General features: G+C 45.6%; 1 protein-coding gene across 3 annotated transcripts in view; it reads right to left on the bottom strand.

Moving 5' to 3' along the window:
* PKN2 (protein kinase N2) overlaps nt 1–24,463 on the bottom strand; it is a 73,704-nt gene that overhangs the window by 28,642 nt on the left and 20,599 nt on the right. Inside the window, exon 1 of one of the 3 annotated variants that reach the window (XM_075286542.1) lies at nt 18,651–18,719. The exons of the other annotated variants lie outside the window; for them this stretch is intronic. The gene's annotated coding sequence lies outside the window, so the exon portion shown is untranslated. Of the gene's footprint in view, nt 1–18,650; nt 18,720–24,463 lie in introns of those variants that run through there. 3 annotated transcript variants of the gene reach the window in all.

The raw sequence follows: 24,463 nt of genomic DNA, 5'->3' as shown, positions 1-24,463 counted from the left end.
TGACTTATTACATAGCGCCAATGATGTACGCCCTGGCGCGGCAACATTAGAGTGATCTATAGAGACCACTGAGCAGCATATGTTACTGCATGGGGCTGCTCCACGCAAACGCTACAGATTGTATTGGGACAGCGCCTGGCCATCTCCATCCATCCTACAGGCAATGAAACAGTGGGGTACACACCTGACACCCCTCTCATTAAACTCTGCCTTAGTGCAGTGAAGAGGAACAAGGGAAACTGGACCCCAATCTACCTACAGGACGGGATAAAAGACCCCTTTAAATTTGACAGCACACAGAACATCCCCTTTAAATTGAAAAAGTCATGCAGTGTTTTTTTTTTTTTTTTTTGCAGGCCAGTTTTAGTGACGCGGTGTTGTCCTTACTATGGCCCTGATAGGGAGGACAGCTGCACTCACCAGGCCGCCACAAGAGCTGACACTCTCTGCTTCACATCATACGGCTGAACACAGGGTAACGTCACCACATACAGCGGATCGCTATCCCTGGCGTAGGGACCGCTCCTCATCCACGTATGCTGAGTAATGTGAAGGATGTGAGGAGAATTAGGAGGTGTCTCGGCAGGGCTACATCATTTCCTTGCCTGTTCCTGTCTAATCTCTTTAAGGAAACCAATCAGGAAGGTATTTTTTTGTTTTTTTTTTAATCATGGGAAGCCGCTCGGTAGGCCCTCACTCCATCGCTTTCCTCGCTTGTTTCCCCCTGTAAACTTAAGATCAATTCTATAAAAAGTGGAACATGACGTAGGAGATCCATCGCTGCGTCCCAAACTTCACCAGTGACCCAAGTCTTACAAGTAACTCTGTACAGCATGAGCCTCACATCACCGTCAGCACGGTTCTCAAGGTTTATAAAGAGCATTATTATAGAGAACTAGACAACTATCGTATTCCCCAAGACATAACCATACTGGAGTCCATCTTACAGCTATTTATTATGGTGGTACTCTGTTATTCCTCCTGGAAATCCATGAATAAGCGAACAGATATGTCCTTAGTCAGCCTTACAGTCTTGGATCTAAATTCCAAAATTAACCCATCAGTAGGTTTCAGCGTGCGGGAAACAGCGACAAACATACAAGCTCCATGCAGATGGTACCCTGGGGTGGATTTGAGACCAGGACACCAGTGCTGCTAACCACTGAGCCACCATGCCATAAGGGGAGTTTAAAGGGATTTCATCATTAAAATGCAATTTTTTTTCTCCCCAACACGTAGGAATAGCTTTAAGAAAGACTATTCTTCTCCTACCTTTAGATGTCTTCTCCGCACCACCGTTTGGTAGAAATCCCGGTTTTCATCAGTATGCAAATGAGTTCTCTCGCAGCACTGGGGGCGGGCCTCAGCTCTCAAACAGCATCAGGGGTTTCCACAGTGCTGTGAAAAAACTCTCCAGCGCCGCCTCCGTCTTCTTCAGGAACGGATTCTCCCTGTGTCTTCTTCCAGCGCCGGCTTTAAACTTCTAGGCCTCGGGCAAAGCCGACTGCGCATGCCCGCCGGCCACAAGATAACGGCCGCTTACACTGTATTGTAAGTGGCTATTTTCTTGTGGCCGGCAGGCATGCGCAGTTGGCTGCCTGAGGCCTAGAAGTTGGACACCAGCACCGGAAGAAGACACAGGGAGAATCCGTTCCTGAAAAAGATGAAGGCGTCGCTGGAGAGTTCTCTTGCAACATTGAGGACGCCCCCAGTGCTGTTTGAGCGCTGAGGCCCGCCCCCAGTGCTGCAAGAGAACTCATTTGCATACAGACAAAAACCGGGATTTATACCGAACGACGGCGCGGAGAAGACATCTAATGGTAGGAGAAGAATAGCCTTTCTTAAAGCTATTCCTACATGTTAGGGAGAAAAATTGCATTTTAATGATAGAATCCCTTTAATGTGTATTGGAGACTCACCCCTATAAACCAAGCTCCTGTAGCTCTACCAATGGAGGATGCAAAAGACTAAACTACAACGACACCACATATCGGTCACACCGGAGTAATGAATCTCCGGCACAGACAATGGGCACTGGCATTACATGAGACTCTGCATATTTCCCAGCTGAGTAATTCCTATTCTGGGATGCACCAGGTTAGAAAAGCAGCATCTGAGGCCGAATTTACACTCAGAGATGTTAGGAACCAAAGCGTTCCGCTCTGCACTTACTGGAATAGCTTTGTTGTCTAAAGACACGGGCTGTGATTCAGATTTAGCTTAAATCCTAGGATTCTGGCGTGAACTTAGTAGACTCATACGTCAGTCTATTAAGTCTGGGATTCCTGCTGCCAGCTATTTGTTCTCGGCTTCTCCAGGCCAATACCAAACCCCAGAACAAAGTGATAATTACAAGGAACGTCCGATGGTTGTCTGCGCCGTGCTGACCTCGTGCCGCACGTCTGCCGGGCAATGGCACACACCGAGGCCAGCTAACACCCTCTACCTGAAGAGATATACTAAAAGAGAGGGTTTGTTTTCCTTGTACTAATATTTACAAAGATCAGGGGGAGACAGAAAGGAGGTTTTTAATTTCAGTAAATGTATTTTATTGAAAAAAAATAATAAAAAAACATCATTTGCAAAGCATAAAGTGAAGTCTATGGAAAATGTACAGAAATAAGGTCCAAAATCCACAATAGTAAACACATGTAGTTTGGCAAGGAATTTGCGGTTGCAGATTTTGGCCAAATACACAAAGATGGAAAACCAGTACATTATATACTGTATATACTCGAGTATAAGCCGACCCGAATATAAGCCGAGGCCCCTAATTTTACACAAAAAAAAACCTGGGAAAACTTATTGACTCGGGTGTAAGCCGAGGGGGGGGAATGCAGCAGCTACTGGAAAATTTCAAAAATTAAAATGGTCGGAGTTTTTGGGTGCAGTAGGTGCTGGGGAAGGGGAGGGGGTGTTTTGGTTGTCCGTCTGCCCCTTCCCTGAGCCCTGTTTTTTTTCCCCCACTTGGAATTCAGCCTGGCTGAATATAAGGGATCTGCAGTGCTCCTATTAACCCCTTCCCCTGCCCTGAATAACTAATATAATCTAATATCTAGATACCAATCTTAGTGTATTACGCACCTAATACTTGCATCTATACGGATAAAATGGCCCCATAAGATTATACCCCCATATATACCCCCCTACATACATATATAGACACGCTATGCCTTGTGCATATATTTTTGCAGACAATGAGGCCCCCCGCTGCCACCTGTCACCACACAATGGATCCTCCTCTTTTAATAAGGAAACCTTTTAGAAGACACCGACAGCTGCTCCTTCACTTCTCCCCTGCAGAGCTTCCTTTTAAAGCTCCTTAGAACAGATGTCCGGCTTACCTTATTATATATTGTAATATTCATAGAGCTGCGGTAATGTATGCACTGCCAGCGACAAAACCAGCTGGCGGTATATACAATACAGTGATGTATAAAGGTCATTCGTTTTACAGGACAGGCCTGTACCCCATCACTTACCATGGGATTAGATTACTACCCGTGCCATGTACCCCGAGCCCCCCGACATGTATCATCCTACGTTCTGCAAAGGGGGATGTCGATATCCCAGAATTTTACTCATATCTTATCAATTGCTTTAAGTAAAATTGTTCACGTCACTTAGACCTTTACGTAGACAAATCCATGGAGAGTGCTAGAGTGACAATGTGAGGTCTAGGGATTTGCTGAGCGCCAGGGGTGTCTGCCAGGCAATTATCCCATTATCCTTATAGGAATAAGCAGGAACGCTCAGGAGATCCCGGGGGAATCTTTCCAAGGGAACTGCCCATCCAATTTATCCAAACGTCACTAGCATTAGACATCGGGTCATGCACAAGGTGCCCGCACAGGGTTAAACCAACAGACCCCACTACACCACTCCCTCCGATCAGAAAGCATCTTCCCTCAAGCACTTCTGCCGTCCTTTAGAAAGCCATAAGTAGGCAGCACTTCAGGAAAAGGAGCCTTTCAGAGTCTTGTGGGAACTATTTATAGGCATCTGAAGAATAACCTTAAAGTGCGACTGTGTCAGTGTATGGCCAGTGAGAGCCATGGCTGCAGCTATAGAGACCTCTGGGAATAGCACTTTCAGGCCACGCTCACGTCTGCATTGAAGTCTCTTTGGAGAGACCGTCGCAGGGTGCGTTAAGAATCGTTGTGCGGAAACGCAATGCAAGTTCATCTCTTTCGTCCGGGAGTTTTAGCTTAAAATAAGGGAGTCCTGACAGATCCTATTATACACAGTCCAGTCATACTAATGTGACCAGCGCCTACTTTTGACGTCAACGTTAAATAACCAATTGCAGAAGACACGTGTCATCAGCCATCTGGGTGCACTCATCATTGTGGAAGGCACGATGGATCAGCACAAGTATGCATATATCCTTGCGGACCATGTTCACCCCTACATGGGAAATGTTTTTCCTCAGGATGATGGCATCTACCAGCAGGACAATGTGACGTGTCATAAAGCTCGCAGTGTACGTGTGTGGTACGAGGAGCACCAGGATGAGTTTTCCGTACTCCCTTGGCCAGCAAATTCCCAGGACTTGAACCCAATCAAGAATCTGTGGGACCACCTCGATCGGGTTGTCCGCGCCATGGATGCTCAACCGCGTAGCCTAGTGCAGCTAACCACGGCACTGGAGTCGGCATGGCTCAACATCCCAGTGACCATCATCACAACATCCCCTCTCTTCCTGCACGTCTCACAGCGGTCCGCTCTGCCAAAGGGGCTTATTCTGGATTTTGACAGGTGGTCACATTAATGGGACTGGACTGTGTAGTTAGTGGTGTCTGTTGGGCTCTGTATGTGTCTGCTGTTATTCTGGACCTCCAATGGATAGGACAACGCTAATGTGATCCTAGCATAAGAATTGTCATATCAGTTACACTACTAGTGCACGCTGCTCCGGAGGAAAGACTGGGGCACTATTACAAAACTCCCCCAAAAGCCATAAAAGAGTTAACAGTAGAAAGAGAGAAGCAAATACAAATACAAGGCTTTTCTGATGTGCCTCAAAACAGGCGGCCAAACATATTCTCCTCATTAAACTCAGCAATGTTATATAAGCAAACAGTACAGCAGCGCAATATACACAGCGGCGGTATACGGAGAGGACCGCAAACATGAAACAACAGGAAGCCAACGCTCCAAGGCATTATACGCCCGTGCGCTGGGCACGTCCCTTGTACAATACCAGTTCTACTATGCGGTTGGTTTACTGGATTTAGGAACATTTCCATCTACAATTCTGCAGACTGTTCACCACCAGCGATGGCTCAGGAGAAAAACAAAAAGGAACATTTTCTTCCCTCGTAAACTGAAACATCTAAGAAGACGGTATATCGATGACATTATCGCAATAAGTAGCATTTCTCTCTATGTAGTGGCTGTGCTGAGTTAGGATCCATTCACATGGAGGAAAATGGTGAGGAATTTGGTGTGGAATTTGCACATAAATCTGGAATCTCTGAATTACTGGCGGCTGTCGTGTCATGAACTCACTCACTTCCACTAGTAGGGATGAAGGCAATTTTAGGGCAAGTGGTGCAAGTTGCAGTGTTAAAGGTTACGAGCCCTGACAAACTAAAACAGGTCATAAAAAGGTAGACAAGTTTTAAAGACCTAAACCCTGAATTTCTCAGGCCACAAGAGAAGAACAATACAAATCAGGGAAATACGGATGTGAGAACACGGTCGCCATCCAATAAAGTCTCCAAAACAAGTTTAACAACAAGTCAGCCGAGGCCGGCCTCCTGTCAATGACTTGTGTGTTCTGAGAACTCCCATCCAAGACGCAGATTAAGTAGGTTAACTTAGTCTCGTGTAAATACTGGCGAAGCAGTGCCAAGTGAGTGGGAACAGCACAGCTGATCAAGTGACAGCACCAGACAAGTGGCCGCACCCGGCTGACAGCACCGCGCAGGGCTCAGCTCACACCTTCACGAGTTCATTAGTATTTAGGTGCAGATCCTTATCAAATCCACGGATATTGTGTATCGAATGCAAGTGGATTGCAGGGATTTTATACCCAAGTCATAAATCGCGGGAAAGTAATCCACACTGAATAATGAATGTGCTGCAGATTCTAGCAACGGGCTTATTACTTACACCCCAAATGTCCAGGAGACAACCCCTTCATGTGCAATGCACTGAAAGCTCCCCAATAAGTCTCATGGACATGGGAGAATTAAAGGGATCCCATCACTGGAGACCCTTTTTTCAGACAAACTCGTAGGAATAGCCTTAAGAAATTCTCCTACCTTTTGAGGTCTTCTCCGCACCGCCGTTCGGTAGAAATCCGGATTTTCTTCGGTATGCAAATGAGTTCTCTCGCAGCACTGGGGGCGTCCCCAATGCTGTGAGAGAACTCTCCAGCGCCACCTCTATCTTCTTCTGGAAAGTCCTCTCCCTGTGTCTTCTTCGGTCCTGGGTTTCAATCTTCTAGGCCTCGGGCAGAGCCGTCTGCACATGCCCAGTCCACAAGAAAATGGACGCTTACAAAGTAAGCTGTTGTAATTGGCCATTTTCTTGTGGCCGTTTACACAGCAAACTGGTGTGAACAGCCATTTTCTTGTGGCGTGGGCATGCGCAGTCGGCCTAGGAGATTGAAACCCAGGACGGAAGATGACACAGGGAGAGGTTGTTCTAGAAGAAGATGGAGGCGGCGCTGGAGAGTTCTCTCGCAGCATTGGCGACGCCCCCCCAGTGCTGCGAGACAACTCATTTGCATACCAAAGAAAACCCGGATTTCTACCGAACGGCGGCGCAGAGAAGACATCTAAAGGTAGGAGAAGAATAGCCTTTCTTAAGGCTATTCCTACGTGTTAGGGAGAAAAAAAAAGGGTACCCAATGATAGGATCCCTTACAAGCATTAAAAGTACAACCTAGCAGATCAGGAGAGATCCCGCACATGAATTCCAATTCGTACACAATAACAAACATAGAAAAAAAATCTCAAGTCAGACCAGTAAAAGCTATGATAAGCTCTTTAAGAGTTTTATGTCTTGAGTAAACTTGGGTTTAGTGTCGTCTCTCTATATTGATGATCTCGGAGTTACTTCCTGCCGTGTCTCTCAATAGCATTAGAACAGGATGTCAGGGGAAAAGTCCTGAGTGCGCAGGATAATGGTTTCCCTTTAGAGCGGCATCGCCTGCTTTACCAACCTCCTTACTGAGAAACACGAGCTCTGAGAACATGATGGACACTCCTGGACGAAGCAAACAAGAAGTCCATCAGCGAGAGCAACAATGTTATCTGCCCGGATCACGTTCCATTCTGGATCACAATCTTCTTATGGGTCTGCCCAACATTTACATAAACAAGACGGTCCCTGCTGCTGTCCAATGTGAAGAGTTGTAAGATGTGACGGACTATTTAGAGTTCAGTCCCATTCAAGGGACCAAGACTGAGTTGCAATAAATAATCATAGCCTCTATACAATGTGCATTGTGCTTTGTAAGCAGGGTTCACGGACCGCTGTGGTCTCTAAACAGCTGATCGGTTGGGGTTCTTGGGCATCAGATCACCACTGATCTAGTCATTATGGCCTATCCTAAGGAAAAGTTAGTAATCTTCGTCGCTTAACTAGGGGTATATTCACACAATAGGCAACTGGAAATCCGTTAAACATTTTCCGCATACTTGTGGACGCTAAATCCGTATGAAATTCCATCATGTGAACACAACCTTAGCCCTTCTTTGCCGCAGCAGGGTCTGCATTGTCCTACCATCGGCAGATTATATTTTCCCCCCAGTGTAGGAAAAAATGCCCAATGTAAACTGGTCCTGAGATAAACAGACATAAATAATGGTAAAAGCTATAGAGACGGCGATGCAAAGAGCAGCAGTCAGCCACCGGCCTGTGATGAAAGGCAAGGCCTGCTGTCGACGGCGCAGGAACACCTCAGCCCCATTAGCGGATTTATTTATATCGGTAATGGATGTCAGTGGGAAATAATTAAAATGCACATAACAAGCAGAAGTCGGCGCTTTCCAGCCGATTATTCCGAATCCTTTTCCCTCGCAGGTTAAATAGTCATCTAAATAAAACATTGCTTTGTGTAAACTCGAAAGCAAGCAGACTAAATACTGTAATGCTAAATAATTCACAAGGAAAAAAAAACACAAATAAAATCATGAAGAAACCACGTCTCTAATTATTCCCAAGGAGGGAAGACCGGGAAGCGTTTCCCCTGCCAAACACGAGTGCTGGGCTCTAAGGCAGACTGGCACGTGCAAAGCCCTACGGCTGCCAGGACGTACCCTTCCGACGTCACCTCCACGTACCGGAGCTCAACCAATATGCATTTAATTATATATAATTATTATTACTACTATTATAATCTATTACTACTATTAGAATCCAAATTTCTTTGCAAAGAATCGCGGCCAAGACAGAAAGTCTTCCTACTTAACACGAGGATAGCTGGCACCTAATCCCGGTATCACCACCCACTCACTTATGCATGTGCCAAATGTCATTTTAATGTGCACAAAATAAAGGTGCTGCTAGGTGTCAGCTCCGAAAATCCTCCAAAACTAGGAGGGGCATAGGGGCTTTTACTAGGAGAAAACATATCTTAGGGGCCACAAGCCGATGATGCCCTGCAGAGATGATCATCTTATTATGCCTATATATAAATAATCCTACAAGTGCACCAGGGGCGGGGCCACCTCACCTACAGACAGTCACAAGTGCTCCTGCACCTCTCCTGATAAAACCGCCTAGTTCGCAGATATCTTCAGGGTGTATCCACATGTCGTCTCTACCGCTACAGATGCAGGCCAAGTTACAGATCCATAAAAAGATAGTTGGTTTCGGAGACATTTTGGATCAACAGACTTATAGGCATCGTTGCCTTTCAAAGAAGTTGCACTATACATACATACATACATTATATATATATATATATATATATATATATATATATATATATATATATATATAATATATAATTAAAAATAAATAATAATTATAATTAATAGACTGCAGTGTTTTTCAATCCAGCCCCATGCCCATAGTCCTCGTACGGTCCTTCATTTGTGTCTATAGAGCGCCAGACAATACACCTCAGGCTTCTGGCGTCCGGCGCTCCCATCCAGGTTGTCTGTGTTTGATGCCAGGTAAAGCATCTGGACACACCAATACAGATTAGATGGTCAACCTGTTGCACCAATATTGGTAGGTTGGGCTAAAGTTCATTTAAAGGGGAACCCCAAGACTTGTGTCATCGATATATGATTGGTGAGGGTTAAACACAAGGACTCCCGCAGATCAGTCATTTGAATAGGCTGTGTTGCTCAAGTGCCAAAGGATCTTCCCTGTGCCGACGCGTCAATTCATCAGTCACAAGTTACATGGTGACATCACAAGTTGGAGTGAATGGGGCTGAGCTGCAATATTAAGCCTAGACCCTATTCATGTACTCTGCTTAGTGATATAGCGCCATCATATTCTATATTCATCTCTTTATAGAGAAATTGTCCGTCGCTCACAATATAAATTCCCCATCAGCGGGTTTCGGTTTCCTCCCACACACCAGAATACTCAGCGGAAACCCACAAACACGGGGAGAACATACAAACCCCTTGTAAATGTTGTCTCGAGCAGGCCTTGAGCTACATTATGTGGATCAGTCATAAATATGTATATGTACGTCCTTTAGGTTGAGGCCCAACGTTTCGGTAACACAACTTTTGTTATTGCGGATTTAGAGTCAAAGCCAAGAATGGCGACAAAAGGAATGGGAAATCTATAGGACATTCTTAGACTTGTACCTTCTGCTCATCCACTCTTGGCTTTGGCTCATAAAAAGGCAGCAAAATCTGCAAAAAAAAAAAGAAAGAAAAGAAAAGCTGCCTTTCCGCCACGTGGGGCCTCAGCCTAAAACACAGTCAGACAACTTCAATAGACAAGAGCCAGTAATAGAAATACGGCTGCACCATGTCTGTCCCTTATATACTTATTCCCTATAATTTTATTTATAACTGAGCGGACTGTTTAAGCAGTTCTCTACCTTCAGAAGATGACGGATGTCCCCCCCAGGTGACCCTAAACCTCAGACATTCCACAACATACATGTCACCTTCGCCATAGTGTAACAGATGAATTCCTGATCTGGTGGGGGGGGGGGGACACGTGTGACACATAGAAGAACGCAGGCTCTTCATGAACAGACCGCCATGCACATCACACTTCAGAAGAGAGACAAGAACCTGAGTATCTACGCTCCGGAAAAATAACGTAGAGCTAAAATATTACCAAAAGTGGTCAGTAAGGGTAAGGTCACGCGGTGGAACTTGTGCAAGCAAATAATATAACTTGGCGATGACGACCCCTGACCTTTACATTTCAGCGCCCATAGGGTCCGGCACATCATATGTAGACAGGTGTTCAGCCCTAGACGTATAGCAGTTGTCAGCAGAATCCGGCCACGATACAGCCTCAATCTGACCCCGGTTAGTCATAGCAGCGTGCGATTTAGGAAGCGTGATCATTTTAGGCGCTTAACAATTCCACTTCACCTCTGGGGTGGACGGCTGCCAGCTTTCTCCTGGCACCTCACACTACATGGCAGCTCCACATCCAAATAATGGCGATTACACTACAACAACTGAACAATATACCAAGTATTAGTGTCGCTCTCTAGAGGTTTAAGGTGGGGGGTGTGCGGCGGATCTGAAAAGTAGCAGAGCAACCTTGCACCAATGTCTCCGATTGTCTTATCACGAGACTCCGATCACTGACTGGTGGTGCGTCCTGACTTGTCTGATGGCAGAAGATGGGGGAAAAGACAATTTAGGGACATAGTATTTACAGAATACCTTTTCTACCCTTTGTGCCCCATTGAGAAAGCGTGCAAGCTCAAGGAGGCCAAGTGTGCACGAGATCAAGGAAAACGGCCATTAGTGACCAAGCACTTGGCCGTCAGCTACAGTGTAGGACCACTGGAGTCCAGGAACGTCAGGCTGCACCTCTGACCTCACCATTCTAAAATCTGGGATGTGTAGAAATCCAGGTACATGGCCAGAAAGCCCCCCATTCACAAAGATGGGACTAGATTTTCACCAACTAGTCTGCTCAAAACCTTCCCTAGAAGAGCAGAAGCCTTAAAGGGGTATTCCCATGACGCTTGTTCACTAACCTGCAGGCTGTTGTGCTCTATTCACTTCCTGCTTTTCTCGGCACATTGGTGGGTGGGGTTTCACGTGCACGGGATTGGTTGTAAATGAATTACCACAGTGTGAAGCTGATGTAGCAGAGCTGGATTTGAGTCAGTTTGCATTACATACAGAGGTAATGGACTCCCTATCTCAGCCCTTATCAGCCAAATTCAATTAAACTGACTGATAAGAGATCAGAAATCCCGCAGCTCTCACCTCCCCTATCTGAGAAACTCGGCTACTTAAAAGACACAAACAACTCAGAGCTGCTCCCAGCCCCTCCCTCCCCCCCCAGAGAGCAGGCAGCTATATCACTTTACACTTGACAAATGAGCAGATAATCCCAAGCACCATAGAAACGGAGTGTAAAGAATGAAGTGAATAAATTAAGATAGCGGCCAAACAAAGCAGTTTTGATAAAGCAATGCATTTAGCAAAAGTCTTAAATCCAAATAAACTAGCAGTATAGATAGGATCCTTGTGATGGGACAACCCTCAGGACAAAAAAGGACTGGCCTGGACCCACTGATATACCTGGTACGGGTCAGCACCACCGTGACAAAACTGGACAAACCCCAAGGAGCAGATTCATAATTTCGGTATTCAGGAACAACAACAAAAAAAATAAATCCAACTTGAATTGACTAAAGTCGGGATCATAAACCTGATGAAACGCCGACCTTAATCCATAACCACCCCTTTCCCCACTCACAAAATTCATATAAAAGCTCTAAAAGAAAACCTTTTGTTCTTGTGTACAGACTGTATTACAGATACCTACATCACAGATCAATATTATTGCCTCTACGCCAGATTGATATTGGGGTGCAACTTTAGCACAAGGCCCAAATGTGCAGCACAGGCCCTGATCCGTAAACATTAGTGCCAGAAAATGTTTATATACGTTACATTTTCAACTATTATATCATCTTAGCTGCCGTTTTTCTGATATTTGCACCAAACCTTACTGTGTACCACATACAATGTGAAGTGCTGCGGAATATGATGGCGCTATATACGAGAGGCAAGCATTATAGTCTATGGGGTTCGTGTGGTTTCCTCAGGTAAAGCGTATATCTTTCCGTTCAGGGGGTGTGGACTCTCCAAACGGAAATCCAAACACAGATGTGAACTGGGCCTAAGCAAATAAATTAAAATAAAAGATAATAAAAATAACAGTAAAAACAAACCTTATTTCACTTACTCCGCGACAAAGACTACTGTTAACCCTTCATGTAAAAAAAGTATACAAATAGCACGAGATGACAAGCACAGCTCTGCTACATCGCTTACAGTAATAGACGGCCTGTCTATATTCTACAATACTTAATCCTCTCGGCTCTGCTGTCATGAGACGTTGACCCCGCTGAACCGACCTCTGCCCCATTGCAGATTTGTCAGGATTCCCATATCATCATACAGACTTACCAGATGACTTTCTTACTGATATCCGCCCCCGTCAGTAAGCCATTACTAAAGCAAATCTCAAAAAAACCTGAAAAATGCAAATAAAAATAAAACAAAAAACTGAAAGCAAAAACAGGAGGAGGTTGGCTTTCTCCACAAGGCCGGTTGTCAGGGAGAGCCGAGGCTGTTTACTGTACCACCCTCTTCCTTACAGTGAGCAGGCTGCCCCCCTGCCCAATGTGCGGCTCCCCCCCCCCCCCCCACATTCCAGGCAGCAGATATCCCACCCTCTTATCTCTGCCCCTCTCCAGCTACATGGCATGGAGACCTGCTCAGCAACAAATACAAACCCTGCTAGATCCGAGGCGGCCAAGTTTCTCACAAGATGACTCAAGGTTACCCTCGCGGCACCCCCTGCTACCTTTTCCTTTTCCAGGACTGTGTGTTCCTTGTGTACGCTGCACATAATGTAACCAGCGCCGGCTTCATATCATTAACCAATATCCTCACGGAGACAAAAGCTGTATTATAGAAGGAAGGCCAAAGTACACGCGACGCAGCACTGGCCTAAAAACAGGACATAGGTTGTGTCTGGAGGCAGAGAGGGTCCTGAATCTAAGTATATACATACTACACGGGTGTCTGAGCTTTAGGGCTCCTTCACATGGGGGGCGGTGGGGAAGATTTTGGCACCGAGATTGACGCGGGGAGCCGCGTCACTCTCGGGTCAAAACCCACCTGCCATGACCGTCACGTTCGCGGCTTTCCCCTCTGGAGTCGGCTCAAATGAATGGGCAGAGTACGGAGGTTGCTGTCGCCTGAAGAAAGGGCAGTTCTGTCGCTAGCAGAAAAAAGAACGCTAGTGGTCTCCATAGACCACCATTGTATGGAGGCAGATTTTGAGGCGAAATCCGCTGTCAAAATACACCTCCTTGCCCCCCGTGTGAACTAGCCCCTAAGGGTAAGTTCACACAAGGTTTTTTGGTACGGAACCTGAGGCGGAGGCCAGACCAAAATACGGGTAGCGCAGTGCACCGGCATCCAGTCACGCACTCCGCTCCGGATTAGGCCTAAATGAATGGGCCTAGTAGGGAGGGAGTGTATTCAGGCCGAATCGTGAGGCGAATCCGCCTGAAGAATGAGCATGTCGCTTCTTTTTTCCGGGAACTGGAACAAACGGCTCCAGGGAAAAAAAAAAAAAAGAACTGACCGGCTCCCATTAATTTCAATGGGAAGCCGTCTTTTTCGTCAGGATTTTGAGGCGGATACGGCCTCAAAATCCTGACCAAAATACCCCGTTGTGAACTTACCCTTACGGCTCCTGCTTCGGTGTGCACCTGTAAAAAACACCGCTGTGTGTATGAGCCCGTTGCAACACGTGTCTATAATTTGCTCCTCAATTGTAAGCCGAAGTATGTTCATGTGCATGAGGCCCTTAATGGGAATGGGTCTACATATGTGCCCTCCTGCAATTTTCACCCTAGCTACTAAGCCGAATAATAGACTGCTACCTACCAATTCTGTAGGGGTTTTGGTAGCAGTGGTCACCTAATTTATTCCCATAAACAACACAGACAGCATTACAATAGAAGATAACACCTCCATAGATAACACCACTGACCCATCATTGCATCCATTACGGACAATAGATGTCACAACTTATCTTCTCCCCTCCCTGAACAGAGCAAGCCTAGAAAACTCTCCCTAAACCTCAATGATTTGGATCAGCTATGCTGTAAAGCATATCGCTAAACGCTGTTAAGAGAGGAGAGGCTCTGATAAGATGGCCGTCCAGTGTTTGGGGTGAGGGGTTAAATCTACAGTCTGAAAATAAAAAGGGAAATTTATGACTTATGATCTGCAATTTGATTTTTTTTTTAAAAAAAGCCTGACATACAGGTCTGCACGGATGTCTATTATATAAGATGTAGGACGGAGCTGGCTCTGTACCCACAATATCTAATACCTACACCTGTGTCCTAGCAGATATTACTCGGGAAGCAGACGGCACACGGCGCTAACCAGAGATTTTCAGGACCACCTTGGCAAATACAAACAAGCTTAGACTCTAATCTGCTGTAATGGGATCCCGTCGGATGTTGCAGCTTTGCGTTCTGAAGCGAGGCCATGTAAATGCCAAGGAAATGGATGGTAATTTAGATGGAAGGCGCTCTCCGGCAGGTGGATGGACATCAAACAGAACCAGTGAAGTTGTTTGTAGTAGATCTCAACACAAGGAGGACTTGGCGGGTAAACTGTATCCCATCAAAGTGACACCCCACTCCAAAAAACAACTGGCACTATAGAGCTCATGTCAACAGCAAGCCGGGGATCTTACGCGTTATTCTGCAGACATAAGGCCACTCGGATATTGTATCCAGGCTCTAAGTAATCTTAAAAGGGCCCTGACCACGAATAACCCCTATCCCCTAAAACATAAGGGATCGTGAGAATGGGAGTCAACAAGCGCCCCGTGTGAATAAAGGGGTGGACACAACTCCATTCACTTCTTAGGGACATGGAAGGAGATCCCCCACTTGTAACGGGCGGTGCGGGACTAGTAGTGATAGCTGTGGTTTCTTTACCACTTCCAAAGCAGAGTCTGAAGATCCACCTCAATTATTTGAATGGGACTGAGCCGCAACATGGCCATGTGACAAACAGTAAGATGTCTGGGAAAAGGAAGTGGATGGAGCTCGATGTCACAGTCCTAGGAAAGGCCGGGCCTGTACAGGATCATGCACTTACCAGTTCACCTTTTTGGTAGCTGAAAAGTAACCGCGCTGATCTCTCTGGGGGCTGCTGGGGGAAGAATCAGCAAAGTGGCACCAAATGATGGGGTCAGGGGTCATGACAGGCCAACTTATTAATGAAATCTAAACCACAGACAGGAGGAGCCGAAAAGATCAACGTACAACTTTTGGTGAAACGCAAGTGACCCCCTATCTGTCCATGACCAGTCAGACCCCACCGATCTGCAAGTTACCCCTTCTCTTTTGGCCACTGAATAACTTGCTTACACTAGGTTCACACTAGTGTTCGGTGACTTCGTCCCCCATTCTGCTTAAAATAGAGAGTATTTTGGCTTGAAATCAGAGGAAACGGGGAGGAGCCAGCAGACCCCATTATATTCTGTGGGGTCCCCGGGTAAACACTTTTTAAGTGGAAAGGGTTTCCATTTTTTGGGACCCCAAGGACGGAAACCCGAAACGCTAGTGTGAACCTAACCTAGGGACCTATAAGAGTCTAGTGGTCAGACCTTCTCAGTGACCGACAACAGAGGATGCACTTATACAGGGAATCAATAAGGTCGGGGGCCCCACGGGCCGGAAATACTGCGGTACAAATCACGGCGTTTTACAGTACTTGCAAAGTGGATGGGATTCATGTGAAACCCATGGGCACACTTTACGGGAAAAAAAATAAAAATTCCAGAACAGACACGCTGCGATTTCCAAAACTGCCTCGGTTTTGAAAAATCGCAGTATGTCAATTATATCTATGAAACGCCGGCAGCTTTCCCGTAGACATAATGGTAAGAGAAAGTCAGCGGAGGAAAACTCTGTGAACTTTTTCTTCAAAGTGCTGCGAGAACCGTGATGCGTTCCCGTTGCGGTGGTTCCCGGCCTAAATCGGACTAACCACTAGACAAAAAAAAAAAAAAATACAAAGTTGTACCAAATCTTTATCTATAAAAGCTAAGCATCAGCCTGCTCAGCTCCTCCTGTTCCGAAACATGGTGCCTGCAGATTGGACCTGCAACGTTTACAATAAAAGAGAATACTACAGAACTCCATGGCCGAGCACATGCTTCTAACAGGCAGGTGACTTGTTATATACTATACTACCCAGCCATGTATATAGCCCTGCAGATGCACCTGCTCCATTGTACGGAGATGACTGTACAGTTACTATAATATGCGCTGACCTTGCTGGACTATAACCGGTGTATTACAGAGAAGCGGGGCTCACAAAACACAAGGCCTATATAAGCAGTACCAGCCGGCAGACAAATTGCTTGCAAACCACTTTGGTTGTAAAGTGATGAGCTGGAGACTTTAGTATTACAGAGACCATGTGTCCATTAAAGGGCATGACAAGCACTCTTAGCACTGGGCAGCCATTCAAGAATGCTATAGCAGAAGTTAAAGACTTATGGGACGCACAGCAGACGGCAATGTTCCCGCGAGCAGACGATGTATAAACTGATTCACAATCCTATACCGATCATAAAACGTCGATAGATTTAAAAAAAAAAAAAATTTAAAGGGGAAAGTGAGCGGCTCCGGTCTGGCAGGCACGCGGCATAGCTTAGCACTTACTGGATTCTTGGCTAACCCTGGCATGTTATTTAAAGGATGTGCTCTCAGCTCCAGAATATATTTTAGAGTAATTAACAGGCTATTAGGTCTGTCTGATGGATAAGGAGCAATATGGACACGCAGGAATAATACAGTATCTGGAGGAACCGTCCAAGATGCTATCCTAACATGTATAATAGATGAGGGATCACCTATAGAGATGAGCGAGTACTGCCGTTTCGAATAGCATGCTCCCATAGGAATGAATGGAAGCGGCCGGCGCGCAGGGGGTTAAGTGGCAGGACGCCGGCCCTGGCTGCGTCCATTCATTCCTATGAGAGCATGCTATTCGAAACTACCGTTTCAAACAGTACTCGCTCATCTCTAATCACCTATAATATCCATCTGATACATGAAGAGGATTTTTACACCACAGAATTGGCTCCTCTCTTCCAGTGTAGTCTATGGGACAATTGGCATCAACCTCATGGGGAGTTTTGCCTTCCTCTGTATAAGCTCACATGGGTTTTTGGTCAGGATTTTGAGGCCGTATCCACCTCAAAATCCTGACCAAAAAGACGGCTCCCATTGAAATCAATGGGAGGCGGTCAGTTCTTTTTACCAGGAGCCGTTTGTTCCGGCTCCCGGAAAAAGAAGCGGCATGCTCATTCTTTCAGGCGGATTCGCCTCGCAACATCCGCCTGAAGACACTCCCTCCTCTCGACTGGGCCCATCCAGTCGCAGCTACCCGTATTTTGGACCGGAACCTGAGGCGGCCAAGGCTCCCGGCTGTCATGTCAACATGACGTCAGTCCTGGAGCTTGCTCCAGGCGCTGGCGATCACCAACAAAATGGCGGTGCCCATGCACCTTTGACTGAGGTGCCGGGGGGGGGGTTAATGTCCCGATCGGTGCAGGCACCGACTGAGGGCATTAGAGCTGGGTGTCTACAGTGTAAAACAGTGGACACCCGGCAGCTATGGATGTCAGTAAGTGGTTAAAGCACACGGACCCCATAGACTAGAATGGGGGATCGTGTGCTTGCCGCGCACTGCCCCCTTGATTATAAGCCGAAGGGGACTTTTCCAGCACAAAAAGTGTGCTGAAAAACTCAGTTTATACTCGAGTATATACAGTATTTATGATCCATCCTTAGAAGGGGCCACCAGTATGGAACCAAAGGCAACAACACCCTGCACCCACAGCAAGCAGCAATCAGGTTCAAATCAACAGTGGTGCTCAAGTGTCGGACCCCAAACCAATCTGCCAATGACTAACCTTAGGGATAGGCCCTCAATATCACATACCAGTAGACCCCTCAAATATGGACAGCCTATCCTTAGACTAGGTTACCAATATCACACTGATGGGGAACAAGCATTGCATCTTCTATCGGCTGAATTTGGTACTACGCAAGTTCTGTCTGGCCGTAGTATGCTGCAGTACCAGGCACCGCCACTACAAACGTTCGGCACTGTGTAAACAACGGAGAGGGGGCAGGGCTCTGCCCCTTCAAAGAACTGATCTGATCCTAAGTCCTGGAAAACTCCTTCAAGTCTCTAGAGCCTCTTTATACAAAATGATCATCTATGTAATAGACTCTATACATTATAATAAAGCGTAGAATAAAAGCACAAGGGACTTCCTTCTACCCCAATAAAGAAGGTGTATAATTCAGGACTAGAATCTGGGAGCTGCGGAGAGGGTGACAACAAATGCTGACGCCCCTCAAGTCCAACTATTAAGACATGAATGAAAATCTGCCTTACCAAATTACTTATATTGTTTGCTCTCTTGAGATTTCAACAGACGACCTGTACAAGGCTCGGCAGAGAATAACTGGTTGGGATGGGTGTAGTCTCTATATTTAGCACAGCGCACTACCCAGCCAGAGCGAGTTCCTCGTCATGGGAGCCCTGCACAGCGGGCCGGCCTGAAGGCTCCACAAGACGTCTCATGGCAGAAGTAAGAGCGCCCGGCATTAGTGTGACCTCTGCAAACTATGGCGTGTGACCTCCGACACTACAGGGACTGCCCCATCACATTAGGGTTTGGTCTCTCCTAACACACCTCGGTTAATTATTATCAGGACAACTACCAAGCAAGAAAAAAACCTGCAAATCTTCAGATCAGTTTTCACTTGTTATCACTGTAATAGAATATATTACAATACATAATGTTACGACTTCTAATAGGTCAGACTGAGGCATCCCCAAAACAGCCGGCCCTGCTCTCCCACTTTCGCACAAAGGGGTGAGTCAGGCGCAGAACGGGGGTTGTGGTACACACTGGGCGAGAGAAAAGGCCGTGTGCCACAATATTACCCTCTGAGGGCTTCTTCACACGGGGCAAGAGGGGGCAGATTCTGACACTGAATCCGCCCCCTGATGATAGAGGTCTATGGAGACCGCTAGCGTCCTTTTTTCTGTGAGCAGTATGTTCCGGCTCATGGAAAAAAGAAGCGAGCTGTCCGCCTCGCGACAACACCCTCCGGACTAGGCCCATTCATTTGCGCCTACTCTGGAGTAGAAAGCCGCAACAGGCGCGTTTTGGTCCAATTCTGATGCGGCTTCCCGCATCGGAATCAGGACCAAAAAACAAAATTCCGTGCCCTGGGTGAACTAGCCCTAAACCTGAAAACTGGCATGGAGGAATTGATAAAGTTCCCTCAATGGATAGAAAATTAAGTAATTAAGGCTGGTCTTAACACGACCGTATTGAATGTACGGTCTGCAAGTTTCTGATCGGCAACATAGACTCCGCAGACGTCCGTGTCCTGCCGCACTCGCCCACAGAGTTCTATGGGCAAGTCTGTGCAGTGCCGCAATTCACGGCCATTACAGACATGTCCTATAAATTGCGAACCACGGTTGCGGCCCGGCACACCACGGATAAAATATCCGGTGGTGTAAGAGGCCACATTGAATATAATGTGTCCGCAACTGAAAACCCTCAATTGCGGACCATTTGCGGACTTAAATTAAGGCCTAAGTTCTGAGATCAGTTTCCCTCCTGCAGATGGTTGGGTATGTGATAACAAGCCCCCAAACTAAAAAGCCGCCACTTTAGCCTGTAGCACTAAGTCTCTGTTCACACTGGTTTCATAATTATTATTATTATTTATTTTTTCTTTTTTTAACAGTTACCAGATCTGTAATGATTCATTTATCGGATCCATTTCCCCCCTCCAGAAAAGCACAACGATCCTTGAGATCCAGCTCTGATCACTAGAAAGTAGACTTACTAGGCCTTCCTAGAGCTCGGGGGAAAGATTTACGTTTACTCGGCATCTTGGTTGGACAAAGTACAGTTTCACTTATCATTCACTACAATGAATGAAAACAGGTTTGACTGGTTAGAAGAAATGGAGACCGTGTTCTTGGGAGAAAGTATATACCCCCCCCCCCCCCCCCGCTCTGGTCACATAGAAACTTGTGTATAACACGGTTTTCAAGATTTGTGATCGTTCCTCAAATATTTAAAAGGGTGAAAAGGATTTATTCCAAAAACAGCGCCACACCAGTTTATAGGTGGTGTCAGGTATTGCACTTAATACCCATTCACTTCAATGAAGATGCAATGCAACCTATGGACAAGGGTTGTGTCACTCTAGGAAGAAAGCCGCCATGTTTTTTCTAATCCTGGAGTCCCCCTTTAACAAAATGTGTAGCATGCAGTGTACGCAACCATGACCTTAACCGCCAAATAAGATTTCTAGACTCTCTCAGCCAAATGTACAATGTCATTGAAGTGGAGTAAGTATTCGCCGTCGTGCTGGCCATCATTCTGGATCTTATAACAGAGACCATTGTGAAGCTGATCTCCAAATACTCAATTGTTCCAGTGTTTTCAATCATTGTGTAAAAGGGGACGACACATTAGATCAGTCTATGGGAAGACTGGAAAAAGTGACATCGAGACAAAGGGAGATGGGAAACAGTTTTTCTTTTGTATGTAGGAACGATACACAAACCAACGCATACATGGCCCAATTTCCAGTGGGATGCCATTTCTTTAAAAAAAAAAAAAAAAGTTTCAGAATAGGTAAAAAAAAAAAAAACACACAAAAAACAGGACATATAGAAGTTTACCAAATCCCCGCCATTATTGCTCCAATACGTACTACGGTATATCCCAATACTTCCTATGACTATGGAAATTAGGGAGAGACAGCGCCAGAACGTAGATACCAAAACAAAAGCCATTAGATCTGCTTAAACCTTACTTACGCCCGGTTCATATCTGCGTGCTGGGAGTCCGCTTGGGGACCCCCTCCAAACGGAAACCTATCCACATAAAGCGGTTACCTTAGACATAGACTATAATGGGGTCCGTGTGGTTTCCGCATGAAAAATGCAGAGAGAAAAGTGCTGCTTGCAAGTTGTATGCCAAAAAGATGCTCAACCCTCCTGCGTGTAAAAACGACAGACACCCGACAGACCCCATTATAGTCGATAGATTGATTACTACAATTAAAAACTACATCCAGTGCTTCGGGGGAATAAAAAAATACCTATGTTATCACAGCCTAAACATACCAATGGCGTATTCTTAGAAAAGGCCATCAATACCAGACTCATGGGGGTTCAGCTCTTAGTACCCCCGCTGATCGGCTATTTGCAAGGTCTGTAGCACTTGGCAGAATGCTGCAGCTTCTTCATTGTCGTCACTTTGTAGACTGGTGGTCTCAGCCACTGACAAAGCAAGTAATACGTTTTGGGGGTAACAGATCAAACAGGCATCCTGCACGAAATGAATGTTATAATATAAATTTCTCTTTAAATACTTTAAAGGGGTTGTCCCATCTCAAGGATCCTATCTATACTGGTAGCTTTTGTCAATTGAAGACTTCCTAAATATATTGCTTTAGAAATTCTGCTTTGTTTGCCTGCTATGTGACCTTATTCCTCCCATTGTTTACAGATTGTTGCTATAACCACGGACCTATAGGACAAGTGACAATGACTATATACACACATCAATACAGAAGTCCAATACCACCTAAACAGTGATATAAAAGCACCACAGACGCAACAATATGAGAAACCAAGTAGACAACATAAACTCTAATTCACCCCCGCTGCGAAGCCACAACAAAACTACTACTTTTCTTTGAGGTTAGTCAGAAGCTCAAGTTTTATGGAGCGACGTACACCACAATGCTATACCACGTTACAGATGGATTGAGTAGACCGACTTCCTACAATTACTAGAGAGCTGTCTAAAACAGGAAGACAATTTATATATATATATACACAAATACATAATATATCGTATTATATAACACAACAAGAAATAAGACAAAGGACATCACAGTATAAATGTATATTTCAATCATAAAACGTTAAAAAATACCGAGCTGTTAAAGGGATTCTACAATTAAAATCAGTTTTTTCTCATTGACATGTAGGAATCGGCTTAAGAAAGGCTATTCTTCTCCTACCTTTAGATGTCTTCTCCACGTGGCCGTTCCGTAGAAATCCAGTTTTTCTTCGGTATGCAAATGAGTTCTCTCGCAGCACTGGGGGAGGGCCCCAGCGCTCAAATAGCACTGGAGGCGTCCTCAATGCTGCGAGAGAACTCTCCAGCAACACCTCCATTTTCTTCAGGAACGGCTTCTCTGAATGTCTTCTTCTGGCGGTGGCTTCAAACATCTACACCTCGGGCAAAGCTGACAGCACATGCCCGCCAGCCACAAGAAAATGGCCGCTTGCACAGAAGACAGACACGAATTGAGCCCGTTCCTGAAGAAGATAGAGGCGGTGCTGGAGAGTTCTCTTGCAGTATTGGGGATGCCCCCAATGCTGGGAGAGAACTCATTTGCATACCAACAAAAACCAGGATATCTACGGAATGGCGGCGCAGAGAAGACATCTAAAGGTAGGAGAAGAATAGCCTTTCTTAAAGCTATTCCGACGTGTTAGGGACAAAAATAAATAATTGAGTTTTAATGATAGGATCCCTTTAAATCCCCCCCCCCCGTCTCACAGTGATGACATCACCATTCATGTGATCACCGTGGCCAATCACTGACCAGAAAAAAATCACAAGCCTTCTGAGGTCATATAACAGATGTACGTACATCACTGTAAGGCTACAATCGTGGGGCAGAAGCTGTGGGGCGTTTAATGGTCAAGTGAGGATAGTATATATATATATTTTTTCTCTCCGTTTCTATTTTATGCTCAGCCATGAAATCCTGGACAACCCCTTTAAACAATTTCATCAAAAACCACAACTTCTTCCTTGTAGGTTCCCATCATGCTCTGGCTATGTGCAGATGAAGTCACCTCTATTATGTGAGTTTTAGGACTTTCACCACACACAAGTACGCTCAGACCAAGGCTTCTTATGAGAGATTAAGGTTATTTGCAAGATAACGTCATAGCACAGTTTTGGAGAAAAAAATATGACCACAAGATATAAAGCAGACAGAAAAACGTACTACAACATTAAGAAATATATTCTAATTCATGTAGGGTTTTTTGTTTTTTTCTTAAGAATTAGCCAAACTTTTTGACCTTTTAAAGTGCATTAGTCATGCAAAAAGTATACCACAAACCAGAGACGGGGTTAAGCCAGATGCCCCGAGGCTGGAACCACAAAAGTTTTTGTGCCTTTAAGATAAAAAACACTGCAGCTGAGGCTTTTTGCACAATTTGCTGTAGATAGGAAGTCTTCTCCTTAGTATAAGGCCTCGTTTCTTAAAATCCAATCCCATACATTGGACAGATTGGCTGGTAGGAATCCATTCTGGAGACCCAGACTCCAAATATCGTAGTGATCTATGATGCTAGGAGGAGTCCCTGCCTTGCCATGGGGTTACTGTCCAGTACTGAATTGTATATAGTATGGGACAGGATCCATAGGAAGGATTCCTAGCATCACAGATCACCTTGATGAAGGAGGTTCGGGTCTCTGGATCAGATTAAGTCTGGGAAATACACAATATATTGTCTACACTATATGGACTGTGTTTACTCATGTGCTGAAATCCGTAAAGTAGGTTTCCAGGACTTAGATAATGCCCTTACCCCAGCATGCTTGAATGGGAACGGAACTGCAGTAACTAAGGACCGCCACTATTCCATGTATGGCGCTATGTACTTCTTTACTGCAGCTTGTACAATCAGCTAATCAGTGGGGGTGGTCTGAACATACTCTTAAAGGGGTTCACATGCAACTGACATTTGTATATGAACATGGTAGGTGATAAAGGTCAGATCACCTGGGCCCCCAAACTATTATAAATTGGGGACCCCAGTTTGAGCAGAGCACCATCCCAGCCATAGTCTAGGATACTGATGGGCACGGCCATGTTCAGAGCATGCTCAGCCGCTACTCCATTCACCCTGAAGGCCTCTCTAAACATTTATCACTCATTCTCACCCTTCATCCATTATTTCATGGGATGTGCCAGCCATGTCGGTAACTCAGAACCGCTCAGCAATGCCAAGAGGGATGACACAATTGCCAAGTGGCAAGGGCAGGTAAGCAGGCAGGAATTCCCTTACGCTGCACCGCCCAGGTGACCACTTCATTCAGCGACTAGATGGAAGTTCAGGCTTACAGTGCATTTGTC

The sequence above is a fragment of the Leptodactylus fuscus genome, chromosome 9, assembly GCF_031893055.1.
Source record: "Leptodactylus fuscus isolate aLepFus1 chromosome 9, aLepFus1.hap2, whole genome shotgun sequence".
NCBI lineage: Eukaryota > Metazoa > Chordata > Amphibia > Anura > Leptodactylidae > Leptodactylus > Leptodactylus fuscus.
This window is presented reverse-complemented; position numbering and strand designations above follow the sequence as displayed.